At 42.7% G+C, this 21,314-nt stretch overlaps 1 protein-coding gene across 1 annotated transcript in view; it reads left to right on the top strand.

Annotated features, from left to right (window-relative positions):
• LOC124799093 overlaps nucleotides 1-21,314 on the top strand; it is a 166,920-nt gene that overhangs the window by 10,501 nt on the left and 135,105 nt on the right. The gene's annotated exons all lie outside the window — the stretch shown is intronic.

The following is a 21,314-nucleotide window of genomic DNA, read 5'->3' as shown; positions in this document are numbered from 1 at the left end:
CATTTAACAAACGCTACGCCGGTACGCAACAGTCTGCGGTTTTGTTGATCTCGTGTTCCTCTCTTTACGTTTAAATTCCTTATACTGATTTTTCTCTTTTGTTGACGTATTCAGATTATGCCTCCGTCCCAGCGTTACTGTTGTTTCATTCATTTCATTCATACTGTTTTCTGTGCCCGATCAGACCTTCAGACAAAAATTGAGGAGTAGCCCGTGTAGTTTTTACGGCACAATTAAGGCCTATCTTCTCACATACTGTAACACAATCAGATAAGCTAACTGGTAATAAATGTTCGTTTGCATATTGCTGAACAATTTGGTTAGAGATAGTTGCCCTTCTTTATGGCGATCATAATGCCTTGGCTTGAGGTACGTCTGATTTTATCCCTTGTGGTGGTTGCAGTGGCTACAGGGAGTCACGAGCTACCGGCACAGTTCGCCACATCAGCGCGTCAGGCGGATGGCACACTCCATCTTCCGGGCGTGCAGGTGCAGGCCGTTTCACGGACCACCGAGTTAAGGGTAGCCGTTGTCTCTGATCGAGTGAAACCACTTCCGCCAGGATTAACTACCGTAGTCGACAATTTGCGGAGTGTAGTGATTGCTCACGGGTGTCTCGAATTGCAGCTGCGGATACACGCAAATTGCAGCAGATTCGGTGCTGACACCCACACCTCCAGATGTCAGACATTCAGATAGGTAACAAACCTTGTGTGTCGATAGAGTGGGAACCATAGCTCCGATTTAGTTTGTGCTAGGTGCTGTCGTCCACCAGAACGGACGTAAACTTCAATTAAAGTAACACCAGAAATACGAAGCACAGTCCGCCTGCTTAGCTCACTGGTAACGCGCTTGCTTCCCATGCAGCGGGCCCGGGTTCGATTCCCGGCCGCGTCGGAGATTTTCTCCGCTCGTGGACTTTGTGTTGTGCTGTCGTCGTCATCCTTTCATCCTCATCACCGCCATGCCAGCCGCCCAGTGTGGCGTCGACTGAAGTAAGTCTCGGACTCGGCGGCCGAACTTCCCCGGATTCGGCCTCCCGGCCAGAATGCCATACGATAATTTCATTTACGGAGAACAGGAAAAGCATAACTGTAAATATCTGTCGCTTATAGCGTCCGTGAGGAAGTTGGTAGAACGTTACATCACAGTACCAAGGTTCTTGGGTTCAAACCCCAATTATGATAACTTTTTCTTGTATTATGCGTGTGAGTGTTACATGGGAGAACATGTTTATGATGTATAAAATGGCTGTTTGGAGTGTATAGCAATGTTCTTTTAGCAGTCTGCTCCCGCTTCGTATATCTGAAAGTCCTTTTGTAGGGTCACTGAATATACAAAAAAATTGCTCTGAGCACTATGGGACTTAACTTCTGAGGTCATCAGTCCCCTAGAACTTAGAACTACTTAAACCTAACTAACCTAAGGACATCACACACACCCATGCCCGACCCCTTAGCGGTCGCGCGGGTCCAGACTGTAGCGCCTAGAACCGCTCGGCCACCCCGGCCGGCACTGAATGTACAGTCGGAACAAAAAAATAAACAGTTTCATCACACGTGTCGAAGTGTGATGCGGTTTTTTTCTTTGTTTTATTGTTCCCATTTTTTATGTTTATTCTGTGAAACTACAAATGCAGTAGCTGCTTCATCACGACTGGTGTTACAGAGAGGTGGCGTAGTGGTTAGCACACTGAACTCGCATTGTGGAGGACGACGGTTCAAACCCGCATCCGACCATCCTGATTTACGTTCTTCGCGCTTCACGCAAATGCCGGAATGGTTTCTTTGAAAGGGCACGGCCGACTTCCTTCCCTAATCCGATGGGACCGATGACCTCATTGTTTGGTTCCCTCCTCCAAATCAATCAACCAACCAACCAACCAGCGAGTGGTGTCTGTTCCGTCGCACATGTCCGACAGAACAAGACACCTATTTACTCAAATGTACTCTATAGGTTTGCCACTTTTAACTAACGAAGCGAAAGCAGACTGCCAAAAGAACATAGCTACAAACTCCTAAAAGTCGTTTTACATTTCAGGAAAATGTTTTTCCCATATGACAGTTAGAAAGTTGTCATCAGTGATGCTTGAACGGGAGACCTCAGGTACGACGAACTACCACTCTACCAACTCACCCACGCGAGATCCACAAATAGCTGCCCACATATGGGCGTTTTCCTGTGCTCCACAGTTCTACAGTTTAGGCATGTTCTGCTCGACGACACCATACAGCACGAACTAAATCGGTGTTTTGCTTGACACTATCGACATACAGCTTTTGGTGCCCATCTGAGTGTCTGATATCTGGAGGTTTGGGTGTAATAACATGTGATCAGCGACACCAGATAGTTCTATCTCCGCAGTAGTGAACAAAGATACTATTGTCTTATGCCACACAAGACCTCCTTTTAACAGCGTGTCGCGAGGCACAGAGCTGCCGAAATGCTGCAACTGCACCATGGAAACTCGGCACCATGGAAACAAGAGCATGTGAAGCGATGCGTTGCTCTATGAAGTAGGCTACATGCTGCCACATTCCATTCTATCTCACTGGATGGATAAACAGTAAGAGCGTAATCGTTCGTCCAGTGGATGACCTTATTACAAGCGTACTGATCTCACCCCAGAGGCTGTTGCCGCACATGCGAGCCTTGGACACTGAACATGTCCTTAAGCTGTTAGGCACCAGAGGGTCAATTCTGACGTTGTGGTTGCTAATAGAAGCAAGACCAAAGAAAAATCAAGACACGTTCGGAGGATCTGCCGACCTTAAAAAAAGGGTTCGACAATGTTAAGTGGTGCAAGATGCTCGAAATTTTGAGGAAAAAGGAATAAGCTATAGGGAAAAAATGTCAAATCACACTACTGAAACTAACTTATGCTAAGAACAACACACACATCGATGTCCGAGGGAGGACTCGAATCCCCGGAGGGAGACGCCGTGCAATCCGTGACATTGCCCGGCTACTCCGAGCGGCTAAGCTATAGGGACAGACGGGTAATATACAACAGCCAAGAGGGAAAAGTAAGAATGGAATATCAAGATTGAAGTGCCCGGGTTAAAAAGGGTATAAAACAGGGACGTAGTCTTTTGCCCACACTATTAAATCAATGGCGGAAATAAATGAAAGGTTCAAGAGTGGCATTAAAATTCTACGTGAAAGGATATCAGTGATAAGATTCACTCATGACGTTGCTGTCCTCAGTGTAAGTGAAAAGAAGAATCACTTATCTGCTGAACGGAATAAGTACAGAATATGGACTGAGGGTATATCGAAGAAAGACAAAAGTAATGAGAAGTAGCAGAAATGAGAACAGCGAGAAACTGAACATCAGGATTAATGGTCACGAAGTAGATGAAATTAAGGAACTCCGCTGCCTAGGCAGCAAAACAACCGATGACGGACGGAGCAAGGACTATATCAAAAACCGAGCGAGGTGGCGCAGTGGTTAGCACACTGGACTCGCATTCGGAAGGACGACGGTTCAATCCCGTCTCCGGCCATCCTGATTTAGGTTTTCCGTGAGATGGTTCCTTTGAAAGGGCAAGGCCGATTTCCTTCCCAATCCTTCCCTAACCCGAGCTTGCGCTCCGTCTCTAATGACCTCGTTGTCGACGGGACGTTAAACACTAACCACTACCACCAGTATATCAAAAGCCGACTGTCAGAAAAGAACATTCCTGACCGAGAGAAGTCTACTAGTATCAAACATAGGCTTTAATTTGAGGAAGAAATTTATGAGAACGTACGTCTGGAGCACAACATTGTATGATAGTGAAACATCCACTTCGGGAAGACCAGGACAGAATAGAATCGAAGGATTTGAAATGTGGTGCTACAGATGAATGTTGAAAATTAGGTGGGCTCGTAAGGTAAGGAACGATGGGGTTCTGCGCAGTATCAGAGAGGGAAGGAATACATCGAAAACACTGACAAGAAGAAGAGACAGGATGATAGGACATCTGTAAAGACGTCAGGGAATTACTTCCGTGGTACTAGAGGAAGCTGTAGAGGGTAAATGTGTAGAGACTGGAACACATCCAGCAAGTAATTGAGGAAGTAGGTTCCATGTGCTATTCTGAGATGAAGATGTTGGCACAAGAGAGGAATTAGTGGCTGGCCACATCAAACCAATCAGAAGACTGGTGGCTGGGAACAAAAAAAAAAACTGTACGAGGATAACTTGGTGAGTCTGATAAATTTCTAAAAAATATGGAAATCGTTTGTTAAAGATTGTTAGCGTTGCCAAGCGTGACTTTTATAACCATTTTTTATTTTCATACGTGGGCACAAATACCACGTATACTTGTTAGTTAACTGCTGTAAGTGGTCACTTTCATATGTTTGACTGAATGGATAGCGGTTCTAGACGCTTCAGTGAGGAACCGCGTTGCTGCTACAGTCACAGGTTCGAATCCTGCCTCGGGCATGGATGTGTGTGATGTCCTTAGGTTAGTTAGGTTTAAGTAGTTCTAAGTTCTAGGGGACTGATGACCTCAGATGTTAAGTCCCATAGTGCTTAGAGCCATTTGAACCATTTTGAACTGAATGGATAAAGCCAAGTGTCTATAGTGTCCAAATTGAAAAAGGTGTCATGCGCTCAAGATACTGAAGGGATGGAAAACCACAGCGGCTTCATCTACGCTGTTGATTACGGGATGTACAGGCTGTTTCTCCAAAGAGTCATCATGCGCATTTTCTCTGGTGTTTCAGCAGCTATTTGCAATTTCGTTTTTGCGTTGTGTAGCTGCAGTCAGACCAAACAAATGTTGCTCTTCATGTCTTTCAAGCGACGCTCACTGTCAAGGGAAATCGCCGGTTTGTTTCCCTTTACAAACAAAATTACTTTTTAAGCGGAATTTTACATGCCCATTCGACAGAGCGGTCCCATATTACTCTAGTGCGATATTTGTTTAATCGATGTACATTAACATGACAGTAAAACTCAAGGAATAACCAGTATTTCGACAGCGACGGCATTGCCCTGGTCGGCGCTTTCTTCTGCCACCACGCATGCAGCCCTACTGACAATGATTCGTTGCTGGACTGCTGTTTATTCTTCTTGTTTTACTATTCCTGTTAATACGTATCGATAAAAGGAATACCGGACTAGATTAACTTAGGAGCACTCTATCGACTGGGTAGGCAAAACTCCGATTTAAAAATAATTTTATTTTCTAATGGGAAACAAACCGATGCATTCTGTTGTCACCGAGTGTCGCATGAAAGACGTGACTAGCAGTTACTCTTTCGGCTGACTCCTTGAATGAAATGCAAAAACGAAATTGTAAATATCTGCCGAAACACGAGAGAAAGTGCGCCTGAGGAATGTTAATAGGGAAACACGGTATTTGTACAGCAAATGTCAGTTCAATCACTGCCGATCTTGTATGATCCGGCTGCGTGATCGAGGGTCACACAGCAGAAATCGTTGATAAACGTAGCAACCAACGATCGCACTAAGATTTGTGGTATTATAAATGTTCTCATTACGTCGCGTCTTGCAGCTCTCAAATACTGAAGAAAAGGCATTTTTAAATGTGTAACACCAGCGCTGCTGTTTATTTACTGGCTGACTAGTTTCAGATTTTCCCCGTTTTCAGAAGCTACGTATTTTGTATTTTGGGCATGTCTGATGTGGAAGTTCTATTCATGTCAGCACACTTTATATGTATCTCAGATCTTCATGGTTGCTGTTGCGGTCTTCAGTCAGGACAGTGTTCTAATGCAGCTCTCCATCCTACTCTGTCCTGTGCAAGCCACTTCATCTCCGAATAACTGCTACAACCTAGATCTTTCTGAATCTCAATTTTGAGAAAACACAATTCTGTACAGTAAATGGCATAACACCATTGATAAATATAGACCATGAACAGAAGCCTGTTTCTAAGGTAGAATACTCAAAATTTCTAGGTGTGTGCATCGATGAGAAATTGTATTGCAAGAAACACAGCGATGATCTGCTGAAACGGTTAGGTTCAGCTACTTATGCTATTAGGGTTATTGCAAATTTTGGTGATACACAAATCAGTACCTTAGCCTACTATGCCTATTTTCATTCACTGCTTTTATACGGCATCATGTTTTGGGGCAGTTGGTCATTAAGAGAGAACGTACTCATTACACAGAAGCATGCAATCACAATAATAGCTGAAGCCCACCCAAGATCACCTTGCAGACATTTATTTAAGCAACTTGGGGTATTCACATTACTTTCGCAATACGTATATTCACTTATGAAATCTGTCATTAATAACCCATTCCAGTTCAAAAATAACAGCGAAGTGCATAGCTGCAGCACTAGAAGAATCGATCTTCGCTGTTGTGGGCTAAATTACACTTTGGCACAGAAAGGGAAGAATTGTGCTGCCTTAAAAATCTTTGATCATTTGCCAAATAGTATTAAAAATCTGACAGCCAACAAAAATTTAAAAGCAAATTAAGAGAATTTCTGAATGACGACTCCTACTCAGTAGATGAATTCTTAGATATGAAGTAGTAGCCGGCCGAAGTGGCCGTGCGGTTAAAGGCGCTGCAGTCTGGAACCGCAGGACCGCTACGGTCGCAGGTTCGAATCCTGCCTCGGGCATGGATGTTTGTGATGTCCTTAGGTTAGTTAGGTTTAACTAGTTCTAAGTTCTAGGGGACTAATGACCTCAGCAGTTGAGTCCCATAGTGCTCAGAGCCATTTGAACCATGAAGTAGTAACTGTCAAAAAAAAAAAGTTATTTTCTGTAAAGAAAACTTTTGTTAAAGTGACACGTTCCATATCATTACGAAATGTCGTATTCATGATCTATGCAACAAGGTTTAATGTATGTATGTCTGTATCTGATTGCTATATTCATCTCTTGGTCTCCCTCTACGACTTTAGACCCCCTCACTTCCCTCCACTACTGAATTGATGATACCTTGATGTCCCAGAATGTGTCCTACCAACCGATCACTTCTGTTCAAGTTGTGTCTCACAAATTCTATTCAGTATTTCCTCATTACTTACGTGATCGAACCATCTAATCTTCAGCATTCTTCTGTAGCACCACATTTCGAAAGCTTGTATTATCTTTTTGTCTAAACTGTTTATAGTTCATGTTCACATCCATATATGTCTACACTACAGACAAATACCTTCATAAAGACTTCCTAACACTATAATCTATGTTCTAAATTAACAAATTTCTCTTCTTCACAAATGCTTTTCTTACCATTGCTACTCTACATTTTATATCCTCTCTACTTCTACTGTCATCAGTTTTTTGCTGCCTAAATAGCAAAACTCATCTACTACATTGTCTCATTTCTTTATCTAACTCCTTTAGTATCACCCTATTTAATTTTACTACATTGCACTATACTTGTTTTGCTCTAATTGATGTTCATGTTATATCTTCCTTTCAAGACACTATCCATTCCGTTCAACTGCTCTTCCAAGCACTTTGCTGTTTCTAACAGAATTATAATGTCATCGGTAAACCTCAAAGTTATTTCTTGTCCCAGAACTTGAATTCCTACTCCAAATTTTTCTTTACTTTACTGCTTGCTCAGTGTACATATTGAATAACATCAGAGAGAGACTAGAAACCTGTCTCACTCCCTTTTCAACCACTGCCTCCGTTTCGTGCCGCTCGACTCTTATAACTGCCTTCTGGTTTCTGTACAAGTCATAAATTGCCTTTTTCTCTCTGTATTTTACCCCCGCTACGTTGAAACTTTCAGAAGTGTATTCCAGTCAACATTATCAGAAGCTTTCTATAAGTCTAAAAATGCTATAAATGTAGGTTTGGTTTTCCTTAACCTATCTTCTAAGGTAAGTATAGGGTCAGTATGGCGTCGCTCATTATCCAGCATGATGTGATCCACGTGACAGCGATATATTATATAAAACGGAGAATTTGTCCCCAATGAATTACAATGTGCGTCACGCTGACTTATTTATCGTAGGTGTTTACCGTATGTCTCAAGTATGGAAAAGCATGGGCATAATTATTGAAGACATGAGTCCACTGCCTATCTTTCACGTCTGTCTCGTGTGCCAGTTGCACCCACGAAGCAGTGGTAGATCGGCGCACAGATTCAGCGACAGGAAACCGCGGACAGAGGTAATCAGGCAGTTTGCATGGTCTGGCGCGCACGGTCGATGGTGAAAGGCGTGCCGTGCCGTAGTAGGCGTCGGCAAAGTGGAGCGTGCGAGCGGCGGGCACAAGGCGCCGGACGTGCAACAGGTCAGGGGCGCGTCGAAAGCCACGCCGGCTCACCTATGCAGCTGGAGTCGTGGCGCATTCGGCCTCATACTTTGTCCACCTGCCGAGGTCTACACTGTCCACGACCTCCCTACTTATCTAACAGTACCTGGATCGCCACCTTCATAAACTGGTCTCAGTAGCAACACAGGCATACATTAACGTAAAATGTGATTTGGCTCTTTCTACGAAAGTAACCCGTACAGCCGTCGGCAAACGGAACGCACTTTCGAACGTCAACGATCAGCCTGCTGAGTTCAACGTGCTGCTGAACGCTCAGGAACGATGCGACTTGTACGTGCGTTACGTGCCCTCAACGTGGTATACGCTATCGCAGTGCGTTCCAGCGGCAGTTGTCGCCGTATCTGACTCGCAAATCACGCTGTTTACGAAACGGACGGGCGTAAAATTCCTACGTTAGCTCTATCGAAACGCACATATGCTTCCTTATCCACAAGTTAGTCATGTAGTTCTATCTGCAGTATACATAAATAAAACCTTCAGTATCCATGAACATGTTACAAAAAAAAAAATCGTGCCTAGTAAATAAGGACATCGGCTTATAAAAGTTACGTTACAAATACTGCGATAAAAATATACAACAGTTTTTCGCGTAAGACAAAAATTATTTCATCTTTCATACTCTTTAGTCAAATCCTAAGGTCATCCATACTTGATCACTGTTCCGGTTCAGCAGCATAATCTTTACAACATGTGAAATGCGACAGTTGAAACAAGTAGTGTAAAGACCTCACTGCAATTAGTGAAAGCTGTGCTGTAGATTAAGCTATTAGAAAGAACTCACTCCTCAGAAAGAGTGCACTTATCTTTAAATGCGAACATTTTAGGTTAGGCTTTACCGTGACTGTTATTGACATTAAATGAAACAACAAGTTTACTGTTATCAGTCACCGTTTTATTTATTTCCACGACGCGTTTCAAACTTTTAAACCTCCATCATCAGCTGCATTTACATTAGTTAGTATGACATTTGTGTGTGTGTGTGTGTGTTGTGTTACGATTTTTTGGAGGAACTTGTGGCACTGCCTAGTGGAGAAACAGGACACTATTTCAGAACATGGTTTTGGCTTTCTTCTGACAAAAAATTAAACTGATATCTCATGGTAAACATAAAATAAGTAAACTAGAGTACCTCCAGTGGTCACAGGTTCCTTTCGCTGTCGTAACACATCACATGTATACTGTCACATTTGTAAACAAATATGGCGTCTGGAATCTGCTGGATGGAAGGTTCGTATAGTCTCCAACCTCTCACATCTGTCTATTAATCCCAATCAAATAGTGTCATCTATGTATGATTTTACTGCTGTAGCCAATATGATTTTTGTACTTCATGTCTGTAACATTTCACCTGATTGTTGTTAACAAGTATTAAGTTTAAGCCATTTTAATATTTCACCTGATTGTATAAACGAGAACAAATGTTAAACTGTTTTAACTTGTCAAAATTGGATTTATATGCCACCTGAAGTACACACACATATATTCGACACCTCAAAACAAACACCTCCAAATGCTTTAAACAATTATTCTGTAATAATGTTGTTACGATGTATATTATTTGCACTTTGCGATTTTGTCTTCTCTCCTGCTATATGAACCTTGCATCCAGCAGATTCCAGACGCCATATTTGTTTACAAATGTGGCAGTATACATGTGATGTGTTACGACAGCGAAAGGAACCTGTGACCACTGGAGGTACTCTAGTTTACTTATTTTATGTTTACCATGAGATATCAGTTTAATTTTTTGTCAGAAGAAGGCCAAAACCATGTTCTGAAATAGTGTCCTGTTTCTCCACTAGGCAGTGCCACAAGTTCCTCCAAAAACTCGTAACACAACACACACACAAATGTCATACTAACTAATGTAAATCCACCCGATGATGGAGGTTTAAATCCTTGAAACGCGTCGTAGAAATAAATAGAACGGTGACTGGTAACAGTAAACTTGTTTCATTTAGAGTGCACTTATATTTACACAACGTAGAATATTATAGAATATTCTGTGACTAAATCAATAAGAAACGATCAGAACCTATTATAAAAATATCAGAACCTATTAAAAAACGCAAAGGCTACTAAAAAAGTTTTTGGATCCAGTGAGACGCGAAACATCACCCGATGCATTACAATTTTGCAACTGTAGTCATTGCGCTATACCACCCGTCTGTATTATGCGGCCATACTTTGCATCTTACCCTCTTGGAAACTTTAATTGTAGATATGTTACCAACTGTAATTTCATTATAGCAAATTGTTCCAAAAACATTGCGTTTTTTAAGGATCCCCAGTGTGGCCTTGAAACGGCATACTTTCATATTATTTCCCGTTATTTTATTGCAGCAAATCTTGAGATTAACAATGGGTTTTCGAGAGAGCATCGATGCTCTCTCGAAAACCGATTCTTAATCGCAAGATTTGTTGCATCTGTACATTTGGGTTTCAACTAAAAGCCAAGATGGCGTCTGGTGACAGTGTACTGAAGAGAGATGGCGTGCATGTGAGATAGTTGGCGTTCTCCCCTCTCATTGGTCAACGTTCAGACGCACGTCCAGAATATCTCTCAAGCTACATATTTCTCTGCACCCTCGGGAAGACTCTTTATATTATTTTAAAAAAAGCATTAACAACTGCATACCAATACGATTGTAACAATGTGAAGTCTTCGCTATTAGATTCAGAAGCATCCGACCCACTTTACATTTCAAGGCGGTGGGTTACTCTGTACTGTTAATGAAATAAATAAATAAATAAATAAAATAAATCCCCTACGTGCTTTTCTCCCGCTATGACGTCATGCTCAACGTTCGACTTGACGTTCCGTGTGCCGTGGGCTTACGTAAGGCAACTCATACGTAGTTACTCGTCTGCAGAAACCGCTGAATAACCAATTTCAGTAAGGCAATACACCACCCTGCTGTCCCAAAAATGTGTCAGAGTAATCCGCTTGACACTCCGTATGCATATTTACATCATCCCCTTGGTCTTATCATCGCCGTCGCACATCTTTGATGATACAAACCTTGCGATGATACAAACCTTGCTCCCGTTATATTTTGCTGATTCTTGATTCAAATAGTTTTCTTTGCGGCGAATGGACCGAATAATAGTCCAGTCCTTTTAATTCGTGTATTGAGCTCGTAAGTAACAATGGCCTAGATAGATGCATGTTCATATCGTCAGCTTGTTAATTTTGCTTTCGCTTTCGCAATGAAGATTGCCGTTGCTGTATTGATTTTCCAGATTAAGCTGTCACGCTATAACAGATCGCAGTAGCCTTCATAATTGTTCAAATTATACTACAGCTCGTCAATGGAATGCCCTGACTAAGAATCACGATACTGGTGTCTCCGATTATTTCGTGTGTAATTACGCGCAGCCTCGGCGAATAAGTGGATTAATCACTCACTGTTCCCCTACTGCTCTATGGTAAACTTTCAGGTTTATATTTTATTAATATCTGCAAATTGTTCAGACGTTTTTGGCACGACTCGAGTGTTCATACGAACATTCCGTACGAAATCTCAACAACAGATGGAAGGCTCCTGGGCGGCGAGTAGTAGCGCTCGGGGATTGTTAAACGAAAGAGCGATACGACGACTCCTGCCGGAAAAGTCTAGACACTAAAGATTCGGATTTCTTACGGAAAGTATTGTGCCCTTTTCACATCGTCTCTAAGTGTTTCAAAAATGTTTTATCCCGATTGCGTCGTACATATTATAACCGAAGTTGTTTAACGTGTTTCCTAAACGTTAACACCTCGCCGACCAGCTAAATGAAAGTGATTAATCAAGTCACGGTGTGAGACTGGCATAACGTAAATCTAAAATATATTCGTACAATCATATGCTTTGACACGGTGCCCCAGTGTAGACTTTTAGCGAAGGTACAAGCTCATGGAACAGACTGGCAGGTATGTGAATGGCTCGAAGGCTTCTTAAGGAATGGAACCCAGGACGTTGTCCTCTACGGCGACTGTGACACAATATAATATCATCATGGGTGTCGCAGGGAACTGTGATAAGAGACCTGCTATTCTCTATATACATAAATGATCTGACAGACAAGGTGAGCTGTGATGTATGGAAAACGTCGTCGCTTAGTGACTGTAGGAGGATACAAGATGACATAGACAAAATTTCTAGTTGGTATGATGAATGGTAGTTTCCTCTAAATGTAGAAAAATGCAAGTTAATGATGATGAGTAGAAAAAGAATCCCGTACTGCTCGGATAGATATTTAGTGGTGTACTGCTTTACATAGACAAGTGGATTAAATATCTGGGCCTAACGTTGCAAACTGATATGAAACGTAACTAGCACGTACACACGGTAATAGCTAAGACCAATGGTCTACTTTGGTTTATAGGGGATATTGGGAATCTGCCGGCCGGTTCTGGCGCTGCAGTCTGGAACCGCGCGACCCCTACGGTCGCAGGTTCGAATCCTGCCTCGGGCATGGATGTGTGTGTTGTCCTTAGGTTAGTTAGGTTTAAGTAGTTCTAAGTTCTAGGGGACTTATGACCTCAGCAAATGAGTCCCATAGTGCTCAGAGCCATTTTTTTTTATATTGGGAATCTGCGGTTCATCCATAAAGGATTCTTATAGAGTGCCAGTTCTATCCAATCTTGAGTACTACTCTAGTGTTTGGAATCCCCACCAGGTCAGATTAAAGGAGGACGTTGAAGAAATTCATAGGCAGGGTGCTAGATTTGTTACCGATAGGTTCGAACGACACATAAATGTTACGGGAATGCTTCAAGCACTTAAATGGGAATCCTTGGGAGGAAGGCGACGTCTTTTCGGGGAACACTGTTCAGAAATTTTAGTGAATCGGTATTTGAAGCTCACTGCAGAATGACCCTATTGCCGCCAACATTTATTTCACGAAAGGACTACGAGCATAAGATTCGAGAAATTAGGTCTTGTACGGAGGCGTACAGGCTGTCGCTTTCCCTTGCTCTACCTGTGCAAGTGGGACAGGGTAGGAACAGACTAGTAATAGTACAAGCTACCGTCCGCCATGCATCGTACAGTGGCTTGCGGTGTATGCATGTAGATGTAGATTCAATGTACAATTCATTTAAATAAAAAATAGTGCTTTTCCTGTTTACCCCTTTTTAGTATTTGAACGATAGTTTTCCATGCTTTCACCTGTTGTTACAACTTTTTCTGTTGCCGACCATATGACTGAAACTTTCACGACCACAAAGTTTTACCTTGTCAACTGTTCAGTTTCTCTCGTTTTCTGCAGCCGACGATTAAAGCGGTTGTCCAAGATGTCGCTTGCGCTAGAGTTGTCAGCTGTGTCACCAAACAGTGCCGGGAGGGAGGTGGGTTGGTTCTGAGGTAGGTCTGTCGTAAATAATGCTTGACAACATTGGCCCAGGTGAAATACTGCTCACTATATCATGTATCGCCACCAGGGAAATTTAAAGCGTCTCTCTCTCTCTCTCTCTCTCTCTCTCTCTCTGTATGTGTGTGTGTGTGTGTGTGTGTGTGTGTGTGTGTGTGTGTGTGTGCGCGCGCGCGCATATTCGGGTGGGCGCTCGTATGTTGGTTCAAAAATGGTTCAAATGGCTTTGAGCACTATGGGACTCAACTTCTGAGGTCATTAGTCCCCTAGAACTTAGAACTAGTTAAACCTAACTAACCTAAGGACATCACACACATCCATGCCCGAGGCAGGATTCGAACCTGCGACCGTAGCGGTCTCGCGGTTCCAGACTGCAGCGCCTAGAACCGCACGGCCACTTCGGCCGGCCGTATGTTGGTGCTTCAAGTAACAACACGTCGTAAAACGCTAAGCTTCTAGAGCCTTCAATGTTTCATTTAATTGACTAGACTCTACCATCGTGGATCTTCATGTAAAATACGTCCAAAGCTGTGAGCAGTGTTATTAATTATGCAACAAGGCACAACTAACAAAATGTTGTCATCGTTCGGGATTTAGAAATAACTGAGTTTCATCTCAAAAGTTTCACGCTCTGTACATGCGTATCCGCGGAACTGTCGATCAAATGCCGTGTGTTTTGGCTCGTAATTTGTGCGAACTGCTGTCTGTACGAACGCTAGACAACTTAATTCAGCAGCGAATCCCCTGTCCCCCCTTTTAAATAGAACAAAGAAACTACTAGAGATTTCGCCCAGAACTGACGAACAAATGAAAGCCGCAACCTGCATGTGAGGGGATCTCCTTGGAACGTGGCAGTGCAAGAGAAGGTACCACAGATTATGTCGCGGAAGCTGCAGGTTGGCTTTAAAGCGAGCGAACTATGAGGCATTCAAGTAAGCGGTCGGCCATTAAACGTGATAGACGGTTCATCTGTTGCTGCTGCTGTCGTAAGGGAATGCATATTGTACCAACGGTACTTTCTGGAATTGTTTCCTATCGTGTTTGTTAACGTTGTCTCGCAGATAGCATCCGAACCTTCTCTGAAAGCCAAAATCAACATCAGCTAATAGATGAAAATTAATTTTAGTCTTAATAAGAGAACCTGGCATGTGAAGAAACTGCCAGTGGAACAGCTCATATCGCAATACAAAACTTTTCAGGACATTCACTGGCTATAATAGTTAACTATCTTTTATCATAAGGTCTTTAGTACATATCAATATTTCGGAATACAGGATGGAAATGCGCCTCAGATACAAAGTTTAATCTTTATTTTGGACATAGCTCCGTGCACGACCAACACATATAAATGAATTATACGGTATTTTTTACTTGAAGAAGAGCAGTCCTTCGACTTCAATTATGCATTTCGGTCGTAACAGTAACAAACAAGTTTCCTGCAACCACAAGAATGGTTTTTGGGTCACATGAAGTGAAAAACTGAACAAGCTAAGGATATTCTAGACCAGGGTCTCCCAAATTGTGTTCCGCGGAAGGTGAACAACTGCTCCGAGAAAAACTACACTCCTGGAAATGGAAAAAAGAACACATTGACACCGGTGTGTCAGACCCCCCATACTTGCTCCGGACACTGCGAGAGGGCTGTACAAGCAATGATCACACGCACGGCACAGCGGACACACCAGGAACCGCGGTGTTGGCCGTCGAATGGCGCTAGCTGCGCAGCATTTGTGCACCGCCGCCGTCAGTGTCAGTCAGTTTGCCGTGACATACGGAGCTCCATCGCAGTCTTTAACACTGGTAGCATGCCGCGACAGCGTGGACGTGAACCGTATGTGCAGTTGACGGACTTTGAGCGAGGGCTTATAGTGGGCATGCGGGAGGCCGCCGAATTGCTCAACACGTGGGGCGTGAGGTCTCCACAGTACATCGATGTTGTCGCCAGTGGTCGGCGGAAGGTGCACGTGCCCGTCGACCTGGGACCGGACCGCAGCGACGCACGGATTCACGCCAAGACCGTAGGATCCTACGCAGTGCCGTAGGGGACCGCACCGCCACTTCCCAGCAAATTAGGGACACTGTTGCTCCTGAAGTATCGGCGAGGACCATTCGCAACCGTCTCCATGAAGCTGGGCTACGGTCCCGCACACCGTTAGGCCGTCTTCCGCTCACGCCCCAACATCGTGCAGCCCGCCTCCAGTGGTGTCGTGACAGGCGTGAATGGAGGGACGAATGGAGACGTGTCGTCTTCAGCGATGAGAGTCGCTTCTGCCTTGGTGCCAATGATGGTCGTATGCGTGTTTGGCGCCGTGCAGGTGAGCGCCACAATCAGGACTGCATACGACCGAGGCACACAGGGCCAACACCCGGCATCATGGTGTGGGGAGCGATCTCCTACACTGGCCGTACACCACTGGTGATCGTCGAGGGGACACTGAATAGTGCACGGTACATCCAAACCGTCATCGAACCCATCGTTCTACCATTCCTAGATCGGCAAGGGAACTTGCTGTTCCAACAGGACAATGCACGTCCGCATGTATCCCGTGCCACCCAACGTGCTCTAGAAGGTGTAAGTCAACTACCCTGGCCAGCAAGATCTCCGGATCTGTCCCCCATTGAGCATGTTTGGGACTGGATGAAGCGTCGTCTCACGCGGTCTGCACGTCCAGCACGAACGCTGGTCCAACTGAGGCGCCAGGTGGAAATGGCATGGCAAGCCGTTCCACAGGACTACATCCAGCATCTCTACGATCGTCTCCATGGGAGAATAGCAGCCTGCATTGCTGCGAAAGGTGGATATACACTGTACTAGTGCCGACATTGTGCATGCTCTGTTGCCTGTGTCTATGTGCTGTGGTTCTGTCAGTGTGATCATGTGATGTATCTGACCCCAGGAATGTGTCAATAAAGTTTCCCCTTCCTGGGACAATGAATTCACGGTGTTCTTATTTCAATTTCCAGGAGTGTATTAATAATATGGCGTTTCCTTCGACGTTTTTTTCTTGTATAATTTTTCAGTATTATTAGTTATGATTTTAAGTTGAAGTAATCACCGAATAAAACAACTTTCTCGGTTTGAGTTTTTTAAAATTTCATTAAACCTCAAAATAAGTAAGATGTTACATCAAAGTATCAGGATTCTCAAAATGTTCCGTCAGGGGAGTAGTTTGTGAACTCCTGAACAATTATAGTTGAGTTATTCGAAAGATTTAGTAGAATCTCGACATCATACAAAATAAATACACGAATTATTGTGCATATGTGCGAAAAGGATATGAGATTTATATATAGAGGGTGAATCAGAACTCCATCGACAAACATTCAGAGAGAATATGGTTGAGACATGAAATCTCGTAGGAAGCAGGCGAACATGGTTATACAGTATATTCCAGAATGAGATTTTCACTCTGCAGCGGAGTGTGCGCTGATATGAAACTTCCTGGCAGATTAAAACTGTGTGCCCGACCGAGACAGTTTTAATCTGCCAGGATGTTTCATGGTTATATATTATAGTGTAGTATACGCTGTAGCCGCCTTGCTGGGGATAAATGTTGTCAACAGAAAATAATTTAAAGTAAACGTCTTTACGAAATGTTAATGTTGTGACTGGAAGCTGAAATAAATGTTCTTGAAATTTGGTGGGCGTAACTCAGTTTATTCAAATTAATAAACGTTGACCAGCACTTATCTTCATTTCGTTGCTTCGCTGCATTTGATATTTCGTGGAAGTTTCATAAGTGAAAACGGGCCAGGCAACACCATGGTTCTCAAATCACATAAAAAGTCAGTCATTGTTTCTGGTGTACAATTTATTACATCACAGCTGCTTAAGATCTTAGATCACACTTGGGCTCCCACACGATTTCGCGCAAGTCTTATATACTGTTGCTAACAACTGATGTATTATTGCGTTTAATAAATTCGCTAATTACAATTAAAGAAGTTGTTGATAATTATAAAAAATGTCACCATTCTGTGGGTGTAATAGAAATTCACAAACTGTGATATAAAGATGATTATGTATATCTTGTTTTCATGAAAAGTAAGGGACATGATATAGATAAACAACGCTAATTACAATTTTGTTAGTTACACTGAAACTACATTATCCCTAGTATTCCTACTATGCTTGCTGTTTTACATATGAGCACATTACTTTTTAGTGGGAACAGAATTTCGTTTCTATAATACAGCAGGTCAAATAAATACTGTTTACACCACTAATCTGGTTACAGTAATTACGAGGTAATTTAGATGTTGTAATCTTAGTTAGTAGCATAGCAAGCTGACAGTATGGTAAACAGAGTTGTTACAGGTTTCGGAGATTATAATTGAAGTACATATCGTATCTTTTCTGTTACTCGACTGAAAATCCCTAATTGCAGTTGAAAGAATTGATAATACATGTTCCTACCAATGGATGGAAGGAATATTAGCGAGTACTTTGATATAAAGTCGTTGAAAATTACGTTTCTGAGCTCAAAAGACGAAATTGTGGCTATGGGTCGTACCTAATGACGTAACAGTTAATCAAGAAATCCAGATTAGCTTCGGAATCGCATGGAAAATGAGGTGCTACGTTTCAGGTACTGTACTGAAGCTGTAAGGGTCGCTTCAAAAAATCATACTGCTGATGAATAATGAATATTACTCAAACTACTCACCTGACGCGTTTCGGATTTATTACGTTCATCAGATATCCAAGAGCACAGGGGGCCTTAGGGTACGAAAGTTACTAGCTGTATATGTAACATAAGCTGATAAAGTAACCTGATGATAGAAATAAATCCGAAACGCGTCAAGTAAGGAATCTGAATAATGAAGTCATTTCTCACCTGTTGTATGACTTTTCTGAAGCGACCTATTTTGCACCAGTACAGATTACAGTATAACAAGACTTTCGGAGGTAGTTCATGGATACCTTCTGAGTATTTTGGTGTAAAGCATCTACGGTCTCCGGCGTCTCGTTTCAGAGCGGTAATTTAATTAAGATTTGAAACTTCCTGGCAGATTAAAACTGTGCGCCGGACCGAGACTCGAACTCGGAACCTTTGCCTTTCGTGGGCAAGTGCTCTCCGACTGAGATACCCAAGCAGGACTCACGACCCGTCCTCACAGCTTCAATTCTGCCAGTTGGTAGAGCACTTGCCCGCGAAAGCAAAAGTCCCGAGTTCGAGTTTCGGTCCGGCACACAATTTTAATCTGTCAGGAAGTTTCATATCAGCGCACACTCAGCTGCAGAGTGAAAATTTCATTCTCGTAATTATGATTTATTCGTCATGCTACAGCAATCACCGTTGACACAGTGAAAAACCCTGCAGCAGGTAATAACCAAAACGCACAACAAACAACAGACAGTAATGTTACAAACCTCAGATGCAAAATTACTGTGATATGCTTGTCGTCACTGAGGAAACAGATCAGCAAAGTGCCGTTCTACCGCTCTTTCATTGCATTCAGTGAACTCATACACGAGGTACATGTGATCAATAAACATATCCTTAGTACTGCTGTGCGTTACCTTAAACTCACACTCTGAAAGTTGCCGCTGGAGGTCTGGTTCACCCTGTATAGTTGTAAGTATGACGTGATGAAGTGTTACAGAAAGCGGATCACAGGATAGAGGAAACCTAGACCACGCCTATAGGTTGCATAATACATCTAGGGTAACGTGACACCAGATGAATAGAAGGCACACTGAATGAATGTTGATACTGTGGTGACTTTTGCCATGATTTCCGGACAACATGTGCAGGGCAGAGCTGACAAGTTCATGAAATAGTGAAACTTTGTAGTTGTTTTGCTTCCCGATCTTAGGCGATAGTATTGAGAACATACAGCGTAGAGAAATTCTTGAAGTTCGTCATAGATATTGTCAAAAGTTTGCCATACTAAGTCTCTGATCAGTTAAGAAGATCTCCTTAAAATAATCTCTACCCTACTTTTAACGCACTGGGCACTGGCGTTGTCTTCTACGTTCCGAATGTGCTATAAAATCTCTGGAACTTTTTGAAAAAGGAGGATGTGACCGCAGGGAAGTTGCGAACTGTGGTACATAAATATTATATGTACGCTATCTTCCTCCACGGTTTTCAAGTTTTCAAGAAACCGGAGCAGTTTCTCTGTGACGAGTGGCGTAAATTCCAATTAGCAACAATTCAGCATTTATGAAGATCGATCCCCAAAAGTATTCCCGCTATTTTGAAACTCAAAGAACGTACGAAGCCGACAAAGATTTAGAAACTGGTGAAATAATACAAAAAAATGGAGACATTAATATTCTTACCTGCATGAGCTTGTTGCCATGAAAATCAACTGCCTTCGTATCAATTTTGTGTGGCTATTTACTTGCTGTAGTTGAGTACTCTGTTGTTCCGTATATCGTTATTTAGAATCGATTTTGTTGCCTATAGTGACCAACTATATTTCTCGCCTGATACAGAACAGCTGTTAGCGAGCTTCGGTGGGTGGAGATTTTCCAAGCATATTACCTCAAAGCGGTGTTGAGTCACAGAAGCCGGGTGTAGTCCCAGAAATTTCTGTACATTTGTGTTTCAAAATATGCAGTTCACAAATAATGAGAAACTGGAGGTCATTCCTTCAGATTCCAGCTTTACTGTAAGAGATGTGTTGAGCAGTGACTGACTGGTCTTTCTCAAACATTAAAGGCGTCTACGGATCACGCCTGCCCGAATGCGAGCAGGACCATGAATTCTGGGCCGAACATTAAAAGGAATGAGAGTTTCGTGACGCAATGCTCCAGCTACTACAAATACGCTGCACAATCAGACCGAAGGCAATCAGTCTTACTAGCGAGAGAGAAAAAGAAACTCTTAGAGCTTTATGCATCACTTAATGAATCGGCTCGCACTAAAACCTTTACTGATGAGCTACTACCCACCGATAATTTTGCAATTAATTTTATTACATTGGCGGATGTGCTCCTTCCCACAACAGGTTGCAGTTAAATTAGGGGAAGATTTGTCCGCCTGTAAATCTTTCAAACTTTGTTGCGTGTGGACTGATATTTTCTGTGTTATGTCTCTCCCGCAGTTCTCTACATGGAGTTTCCCTAGACGGGCGTGAAAACCACCTAAAACTGTACTCAATCTATGCGGTGTTACAGACATACTGTCGCTCATGTGGCATTCGAATTGGGCGCGGATCTGTCTCAAAATCCAGTCTTGCTGCGTTTTGTGCTATTTGAGCAAGAGGGAAGGGAGGAACTTAATATTGTCTAAAACACACATGGTCTACGAAGAACACAAATGTCTTTCAAAATAAGCAGTGAATCCATTGCACGAATAGTAAATATTTTCCGACAGTTACATCATGGCTACGTTTAATAATGGGTTAGCAGGTAACGATTTTCCGATAACATTCGAGATAGTACCGATCACTCTCCAAGTATTCATAGGTTCACCGCCAAAAGGAAGGAAGGAAGGAAGGAAGGCTTTTGCTTAACTGCTTTTCCACATAGACATCACTTGAGTTCAATCAATTGGTCTATAAACTGGCTGAGTAACGGGGAAGAGTAATCGGTATTAGTGCCGTGGCTTTGTAAAGGAATCATCTCAACATTTACTTTCTTGGCAAAACATTAAAAATTTAAAATATTGTGGCCAGGGGAGAATTTGATGTAGCTCACCTTCAGTCCAGTTTTACAATTACCAACAACGATGCTTACTG

This window comes from Schistocerca piceifrons, chromosome 5, assembly GCF_021461385.2.
Source record: "Schistocerca piceifrons isolate TAMUIC-IGC-003096 chromosome 5, iqSchPice1.1, whole genome shotgun sequence".
Lineage (NCBI taxonomy): Eukaryota > Metazoa > Arthropoda > Insecta > Orthoptera > Acrididae > Schistocerca > Schistocerca piceifrons.
This window is presented reverse-complemented; position numbering and strand designations above follow the sequence as displayed.